Source organism: Catharus ustulatus, chromosome 1 (assembly GCF_009819885.2).
Source record: "Catharus ustulatus isolate bCatUst1 chromosome 1, bCatUst1.pri.v2, whole genome shotgun sequence".
Taxonomy (NCBI): Eukaryota; Metazoa; Chordata; class Aves; order Passeriformes; family Turdidae; genus Catharus; species Catharus ustulatus.
In genome coordinates, this window is record NC_046221.1 from 117986868 (window position 1) to 117996036 (window position 9169).

At 40.8% G+C, this 9169-nt stretch overlaps 1 non-coding gene across 1 annotated transcript; it reads right to left on the minus strand.

Annotated features, from left to right (window-relative positions):
- Positions 1–396: 396 nt before the first annotated feature.
- TRNAA-AGC lies at positions 397–469 on the minus strand. Its single transcript has one exon. It is a non-coding gene; the product is annotated as a tRNA-Ala (tRNA).
- Between the last annotated feature and the right edge of the window lie 8700 nt (positions 470–9169).

A 9169-nucleotide genomic window follows, 5' to 3' on the forward strand; every position in this document is an offset into this window, starting at 1 on the left:
AGCTGTTTCTGATCCTCACCACTGTACCGAATGTTAGTATCTATGATTGCTTTTTAATGATGCGGGAAGTCACTGAAACTGTCCCTGCGAGGGTGTAAAAGTTTGTAGTTGTCTATATAAATCATCAGCTCACCACAGAATTAGTGTGTCTCCAGCACCCGCTGTAGGATGGGCAGGGCACGCTTGCTCCTAATACGAGTTTCAAGTGACATTCGGTCTCCCCCAGTATCATTTAATGTCTTCCTCTAGCCCTGAAAAAAAAAAATAGCTTGCGTTTCAAAAAAAAAAAATAAAAACCAGAAAAACCCAGCTCTGATCAACGTTAAAAACCTAAATACTTCGTATTATGCAAACAAAACCGCTCCCGGAAAACGCATCTGAATTCAAAACATCAAGTGGAGAATGCGGGCATCGATCCCGCTACCTCTCGCATGCTAAGCGAGCGCTCTACCATTTGAGCTAATTCCCCCCGCGGGCTCTCCATCCCCTCTACCCATCATTCCTGGTTTTACTTCCCTCACCGGAGGAGACACTGCACAGCGCGCTGAAACGTGACCCGCTGTCTCCAACACAAACAAAACTTCCTCCCGCAAGGCCCGGTAGCCGGGCAGTCCGAGCCCTTCTAATCCCCTCCCGAAGTCCCGGATAGGCAGTAACAGCGCACAGCCCTCCAGTAAAGAGCAGAAACAATTAGGTCTTGCTGCAAGCGCGCTGCTTCTGACAGCCGTAGTGGGAATTTTGCCTAATATGATATCTGGACTCCTCCTGTTCAGTGGAGCTGCATCTGTGTAATATCCGGGCTTGTGTTTCCAGGCAATTGACGACTTATGTTCACACCAAACAATTATTACTGCGTAAGAGAAATCTGGATATATTTAAATACTGTTTTTTTTTTTTTTTCCTAAACCAGATTTTTTCTATTTGTAATCCCTAGGTGGAAGACAATCTGCCAAATGACTTTACCCTTCTCCATATTTTACAATATAAAATATATATGACCGAATAGGTAGAGTTCTTCCAGTTCTTTCTCTTGTGGCTATGGAGGCTGAGTTCATGTTATAAAAAGGAGGTAAAAAAAAAAGCACCCATGGAACAAGGGCTCTTGGAAACAATGAAAAAAAGCACCAAATGGAACACCAGAAAACAAAGTAATGGTTCACATTATTTACTTACATCTCTCAGGCATTTTTAAGTTGTGATGCTATCACCAGACAAGCACACTCACACAGACAAATTAATATAAAAATCAAAAATATACAAGCAAAATGTAAAAAATATATACATTTTTACTATAATGAAACAGCAGTGAACATTCTATTTAGTGGTTTCACAAACAGCCATGGAGAGTTGCGAATTTTTATTACACTTACAATATTAAATAATCTGCCTTTCTGAAATAAAAGGAGAATCTGAAATGAAATTTATTAAATAACTACACAAACAGCTCTTGATTTCCCCAGGATGCTTAAAGACACATGAATCACACCGACATATACAGACCTTTCAAATCTCTCCTCTTCAATGACTTAGTGATCCGAAAATAAAATAGCAAAATATCAGTCTTTGGTTTAGCCCTAAAACTGTATACCTAAGTCCCATGCACATTCTTCCATTAAGAAAATTCCAGTGTCTTGCTACCTACTCCCTCACTCTGACTGAAACAGTTGGCTTTGCCAAAAATATGTTTCTCCCTCTTATATTTAATCTTTGTGGAAAGAAGCATCTGAAATTAATTTGCAGGAGGTAATTAAGTTTTTACTGCTGGAATTATGCTGCAGATACCACTGACATTTAAGCAACTGGCTGACTGAAGGCCCCACAGGTCAGTGTGCCTGGCAAACTGAGGAAGTTTGCAGCTCCTTCTATTCTGGGATCTTTCACATTTGTCTTAGTATATTCCTTCTGAACAAAAAACATTTCACTCTCAAGAACACCAATGCTATCAAACAAACAAGCAAGCAAGCAGAACCCTTCTAGTTGTGTCTGTATCAGGCTTGTAAGAAAACAGCCCAGGCAAGACAGGGTTTCACCATGCCAGATTTTGAAAGGTACACCACATCTACTTGGTTTAATTAAGGGAATCCTCAAGCAGGCTTACAACTGCACCAAACTGAAACTTTGAATTTGTGACTAGGCACTGACAGTCTTAAGGCTTTAACACAGCAGGTAGGGTAAAATTTACTTAAAATCAAGCAAAACTCAGAATGAACTATACATGAAGCAGTGACAAAATGACAGCTATACTATACTGAGTTAATTCCGTTAAATAGCCCAAACTTCAAGTTGATAGATACAGCATTAACATGAAACATGTCTCCAGTTCTGTATCCAGTATTTACCCCATTTTAAAGCATTAAAGGAAAAGCTGTATTTAAAGCACTGAATGAAATGTGTCTTGGACCTCAGAGATAATTTTACTGAAAAGTAGTATAAAAAAATTGAATTAGCAAAATTCACACCATCCTCTGGAGGGAAAAACCCACAAACAAAAATCTCAAACTCCAGCAGATAGCACCCCACCAACCAAATGCACTGTAAATCACATAAAAAGCAACACAGGAGACATGCCATAAGTCAGAAGAAACCTCCCAGAATCCCTATTTCTGTTTTTAATAGCCACAATGAGAATAACACTTGATTTACTGATGACGATGTTATTGCTTGTTCATAAAATTTTTCCTCCATTTTAGCATTACTCACTGATTCATATCCAAAGTGCAAGACATAAACATGCTAAAAAAATCCCAAAACATAAGAATCAATCAAAAAGGACAAAAACCCACCTAATTCAAAACACAATAAACCTTAGAAAGATCTTCTACTTTTAATAGTATTTGCTACTGCAGTTACCACGTTTAAGGAACACCAGTACAGTCCATCTGGGAGGTTATGTACCAGGACAAAATTCTGCAATCTTGGTCAAAGATTAGCCAGGCATCCTAAGTAACTTCCGCTACCATTAGCAGTCACAACAGAAACTTGCAAAAGCCAACATAATTAATATTAAATATACTGCTCTTCTAAGAAGTATGACACCAAAATGTTCTCTGTATGTATTTGAGACTAGCATTTAGGTTAACATTGTGCTTTCTGTGCACTAATTAAGACAGTGATCTCAGAGCACAGCTCTGAGCAAGATAATTTTATGCTACTCTCTTGTCATCTCCCTGGGGACCAATACAAAAATCGCCCTTATTATTTCAACCGGTAAAATCTCTATCAGAGAGTTGAAATACCAAGAGAACATACAAGTTACCATTCTCTTTCTCTAAAAGGAACAATGGATTTTAGATTTAAGACCTAGGTTATCATATGGATTCCAGACTGGCAAAGATTTCATTCTGTTTTCAGATGGGGAAACATGAAGTCAGTCATACATTAACATGATTATGCATTTAGGTTTTTTCCCTAGGAAAATGGCTAGACTCACATCACAACTTAATCCCAATTTTTCTGGAAGACCTTGTGTCCCTACTAACTTAATGAGTTTTAAAAAAAGTTTCAACATCATGCTACACATACAACACTGTCCTTGAAATAAACAGAATGACAACATAGAACTGTGTCACTAGTTTTACATACAAAACAAACTCTGTAATAGTTAATAGCAATAAACAAAGTTGTTACAAGAGCAGTGAGACTGACTATGCCTGAATCCCACTGCAACCTCTGTCTTCTAAATCACCACCATAATAATCTATATTTTCTCTACATTCCCTATAATTCCACATAGCAGAGAGTGTGGGCTTGCTACGCCTAGGCCACCTGGTTTATCAACTATCACTTAACAGCACATACAAAATTTTCCTCATGTTCATTTATCTCTTCCAAGCCATGAATTTCCACAGAATAATAAACAATTTCTTTATATTTTCGATTTTTATCCACCTTTTACTTTTCGTGCCAAAATTAACTGGGGTAAGAATAAAGATTTTTCGTAGCTTAGAAGACTTAAGAAGATTCAGACCCCTATATCCTGTGGCTTTTACTAAGAAACAGAACTGTGTACTCACTAAATGAGATTTTTTCCAGAGTAATAGTTTTAAGAACAATAACCTCATCCCCCCCCAAAAAAAAAACCACCAACCACTTATAAAAAGCCCTAAGGAACTGGTTATATGGAATGAACTGAAAAATGTATTTGGCTGCAATGTTCAAAGACTAGAGAGTTAAGATACGCAGAACTCACTGAAATTCAGTGTATGTTTAGCATCTGATTACTTAGGTCCCTATGAAAATCTGAGTGCTTTCCTTTTTTAAATTTATACACCAACATGATATACAATAATTTTGAACTAGAACAGGGGAGGCAGACTTACCATTAGAGGAGCTGCATTCACTGATGAAGTTACCTGCTTACAGTGTATGCAAAACACCACAACCATGCTGAATTAAGACCATAAAAAAAGTTTAGGATATAGCACCCACTTCAACAAGTTCTTCAACCCAAGTTATGCTCTGATTTGAATCTTCCACTTCTCTCTTTGGCTCAAGGTTACATGCTAAGCGAAATCTGGAGAAGCAGTATCAGAAGTAAAGAAAACAACAGCTATTAAAACTTACTAATGCAGTGTAGGATTAGTGTCGTTGCAGGTGTTAAGAACAACTGAAGGAGGGCTGGAGCCTGAGTCATGGCAGAGCAGCACAGGAATAGGAAGCACAGGAATAGGAACCCCACAAGAACCCACAAAATCACCCACTCTGCTGAGGAGTTGCACAGTCCACTGCACCTCTTTCTTCAAAAAAGCCATGACTCCAAAACTTGATTTTGTGAGACCCACTAAGACAACCACCACGACCAGAAAGCCCCTGGGTAAAAGGCTGTGCACAAACCTCCTCTGTCTGCTTTGTCTTTCGATGGTTTCAGCCCGGACTCGCCCCAGCTGACAACAAAGTAGACGCAGCTCCCCTTCCCGCATGTTCCCACCTTCCCGACCTCTCAGGACTGGGCCTCTGCTCCACCCTTCCCAGGCACTAAGCGTGCCCTGCCCTGTGCCAGAACCTTCCACCCACCCCAATGGCAACTCTCTCCTCCAGGGCAGCTATTGCCCTCCTTTTAGTCCTTTATAGACCGAGAGGCAAACAGGCGGTGCTGAGCGTTTGTCATCATGTCAACAGGGAAATGCTGGAGCTGTGTAGCTGTGTCTCCTCCAGCTGTTGGGATGGCAGGTAAGTGTGCTACAGAAAAGCCACCAACCTGCCTCTTGCTCAGCTCTTCTGTCCCCCTGAAGCTGCCTTCTGTATCATCAGGGGGAAAAGGTAATGCTGGAAAGAGCAGATATTTATCCTAGTTTTCCCAAAGCAATGGCTGTAAGTACAGGAATATCAGCTGTGTACGCCTTTAAGTGGACCTAAATATTTTTTTTGTAATGTAAATTCATTATTAGGTTTATGCTCAGGCATTTTTGTAGGCATTGCTTTGAAAATGGAGGTTAGAAAACAGTTTTTAAAAGATGTACATCAATATGACTTTAAGGAGGACAGAATTTACATTTTCCAACCACATTCCTGATAGTTTCTAACAGCTGAACACAACTTCTGAATAAATTGGATATGCAATATATCTTTCTCTGTCACTTTCTGGTTTTTTTAAAGGAGATTATAAAACATAGGGGTTATTTGCAACTGTAAAAGCTATTCCTGTCTTGCAAAAAATTGCAGTTTCTGCACCTTTGACACCAAACATTAGATTAACTGTTAGCAAGAAAAGGCAGTTTTAGCAGTAAATAGTAAACAATATTTGGCAATAACTAACTTCCTGTTTGTAACCTTGCTATTTTTTGTGTAGTGCTAGATATTTTTCCTGAAAAAAGTAAAATAAGGAAAAATACAAATTCGTTTATTTCTTTCAGCAAGAGCTGAGCTATTTTTATGTAGCTCTTGAGTTCTTCTTTTGCTTAATGTTGTTAGTAAAATTACAGCTACTTCTCAAACAGCTAAAAGGCTATGAAAAAATGTTAATGGTGTTAGACAACCTGAAACAACATCAGTGCAGAATCTTGAGTTGTTTACCAGTCCTTTTGGATCATAGCAGCATTTGAATTGTTAGCAGCCATCTTTAAACTACTTCCTGTGAAGAAAGCTTTATTTTCTCTGAAAATAAAAACAAAAACAAGGTGATTTTTTAAAAAAAACCCAGGAAGTTACTCAGGAATGCCTGGTCTAAATATGTTCCTTGTCATCACTGCTAAATAATGGAATAATGGATGTTGGTTAGCTAACTCGCTCTAAATTCCTAGACATGATCAAATAAGCAGGTGCTTTTAGGTCCACATGAGCATTGGAGGTGGTTCATGCTGCATGTGAAAAAAAAGTGCCTTACTTCAGCTGAATTTTGTATCACAGTTTTCCACCTAGTGTTTTCAATAGAAAACCTTCTGAAGTGTCTGTGCATGTTCTAGCAGCTGCCATAGAAAATTGAATTATTTACATGGCAAATATCTCTCCTTACTTCACAAGTGTTACATCATTTTCAAACTGCTTTTAATTTTTTTAACATTCTACAAATACTGAAAAACTATACACAATCAATCACCCTCTCCTCCCCTTCAAAAATCTTGGGTTTAACTCTGACAGGACTAGCTTTAGTGTTTAAAAAAAAACCCAAAAAACAACCAACCAACCAACCAAAAAAATCAGGAATAGCTTAAACATACAGCTGGTCATAAATCCAGAGCAACTTTATACCTGATTATTACTCTCACTTGTACCATTAGTGCTCTTAGAACTGACAGCTACATATTTTCTGAATACTATTATTCTTTCTTTCCCTTCCTATTTTCTTGTGGTTGGCACTGTCAAAAAATTGTAGCAAATCAGTGCTGAAGCTTGTCAAGCACAAAGTGAATACTGCCACATAAAGACAGTGGTTTAGTTTCAGTTATTCCTAGTCTGCCTCACCTCCTGCCAAAGAATCCAGCTCCAGGAACAACTGGATGTGCATGTACAGTGTCTGCAAGCCATTCATCACGTGTCAGGGCTAAGGTACATAAAATGATTCAGCATCACCAGAAGCCAGTAAATGATGTAAAAACAAGCCAGGCCGGTTAGAAACCAGTCAGGTGGTGATCTTACCTCCACTCACGCTCTGATTTGATTTCTTCTTGGCCTGGCTTAAACTTGATGGATGAGTAACTTCTCCCATTCTGCCATGGAGTGAGAAATGCGGCCTGGCTTAGCAAGGAGACATTGTCTGGTTTTAGTGCCGACATAGTGCAGCAACGATCTCCTCTGTAAATGAAAACATTCAAGGAATAGTCAGAAAGTCACTGGGTGGCAGATTATGGGCTATATAATTTGTCTGTATGTGTAAGAGCAGAGAGAGCTTATGGAGAAGAGCAGAAGTGAACACTGCCATGACAAACCAGGTGGAGTTCATAAACTCTTCTCACCCTACACAGAACCAGAGCCAAACCCAGCTCTCTTGCTAGGTGTTTCACTTCATGTTTCAAAGAGATAACCTGAGAGGCCTCAGTGGTTAAAGTAAGTATGGGAAGGTTGGAGCTCAGCCACTCTGGTTTGGTTCGGTTCGGTTCAGCACAAAAAACCTGGGATAATCTGGTGAGACCTCACCTTGAGTGCCATATTCAGTTCTGGGCCCCTCACTGCAAGAAGGACATTGAGGTGCTGGGGTGTATCCAGAGGAGGACAACAGAACTGGGGAAGGGTCTGGAGCACAAATCCTATTGAGGAATGACTGAGGGAGCTGCAGTTGTTTATCTGGAGAAAAGGAGGCTTGGGGGAACCTTATCACTCTCTACAGCCACCTGGAAGGAGGCTGTAGCCAGGCGAGTGTTGGCCTCTTCTCCCATGCATCCAGGGACAGGACAAGAGCACAAAGTCATAAGATATGTCAGGGGAGGCTTAGTTTGGGCATCATAAAGAATTTCTTCACAGGAGGGGTGATCAGACATTGGAATGGGCTGCCCAAGGAGGTGGTGGAGTCACTGTCCCTGGGGGTGTTTAAGGAAAGACTGGATGTGGCACTTTATGCCATGGTCTAGTTAACATGGTGGTGGCGTTCAGGCAGAAGTTAAACTCGATGATCTCTGAGGTCTTTTCCAGCCTAATTGATCCTGTGTTTCTGTGTAGCAGAAGCGAGGGGGCTGGGTGGGGGAAGGAGGCCACGGAAGAGCACGGTGAGGGTGGCAGGGGATTTTGGAACGCCGAGGGAGAGAGTTTGTGGCAGGAGAGAGGGCTGTCCTGAGGAAGGGGGGGAGCAAAGGCGAGGAGCCGAGGCCCAGGGGCGGGTCCGTGAGGGAGCGCAGCTGCGGGGGCCATGACGGGAGCGGCCCCTGCAGCCGGGGCCCCGCGGTGTGGCTGCTACTGCTCGGGGAGAGCCGGGCTGCGGGTGGACTTCTGGGGGGGATGGGGGTAAGGGCCGGGCCCCAGGAGCTGTGGGTGCAGTTTGGGAAGGGGCCGTACATCATCTATGTTCCCTGCCTACGGTATAAGCTTTACGCTGCGTGTCACGCCACCGGAGCATTCATTTTTCAAAAAGTCGGTGTTTGAAGGCTGTTAAAAGTAATGTATTCATTATAAACAAGTGCATTTGGTGAGGTAATGAATAAGAAAAAAACAGATCTGCTTTATTTTCACTTGACTCACCTCAGAGAAGCCAGACACCTTCCAAAAAGATGTGTACATATATGCATATTTATATGGCAGGATATGTGGGTGCATATATTTATATATATATGCACATACTCATATGTGTGATTGTAAAACCCTGTTTCATTCAAGCATATAACATTTTTTTCCTTCAGTAAACGTTTCCTGACCCAGTCTTTACATATGCACGCCCTGAAAATCGGAAAGAACGTGGGTTTCCTTGTTGAATTTGGAACAGTTGTTCAATAAAAGTAGGAGTTTTTATTTTTTTATTTTTTTCCTTAAAAACACACATTTGGTTCCTTTTAAGCAGCTTGATCTTTTGGAGAGCTTCTCGTATGAAGCCAGTAAGTAACAAAGACTCGTGTTATAAGATTATTCTGGTAGTGCACATGAAGGACACGTCCCATGACTGCAGCTGCGGGCTGCAGTCAGTGGTCGGTGAGTGGAAAGAATGACTCGGCAAGAAACAACGAATTTATAATGGAACGTAACTGTGTTGTGGTCTTTTTGTAAGTTTAGAGTCTATGGGCAGGTTTTGCACATTTTTTTTTCAGGT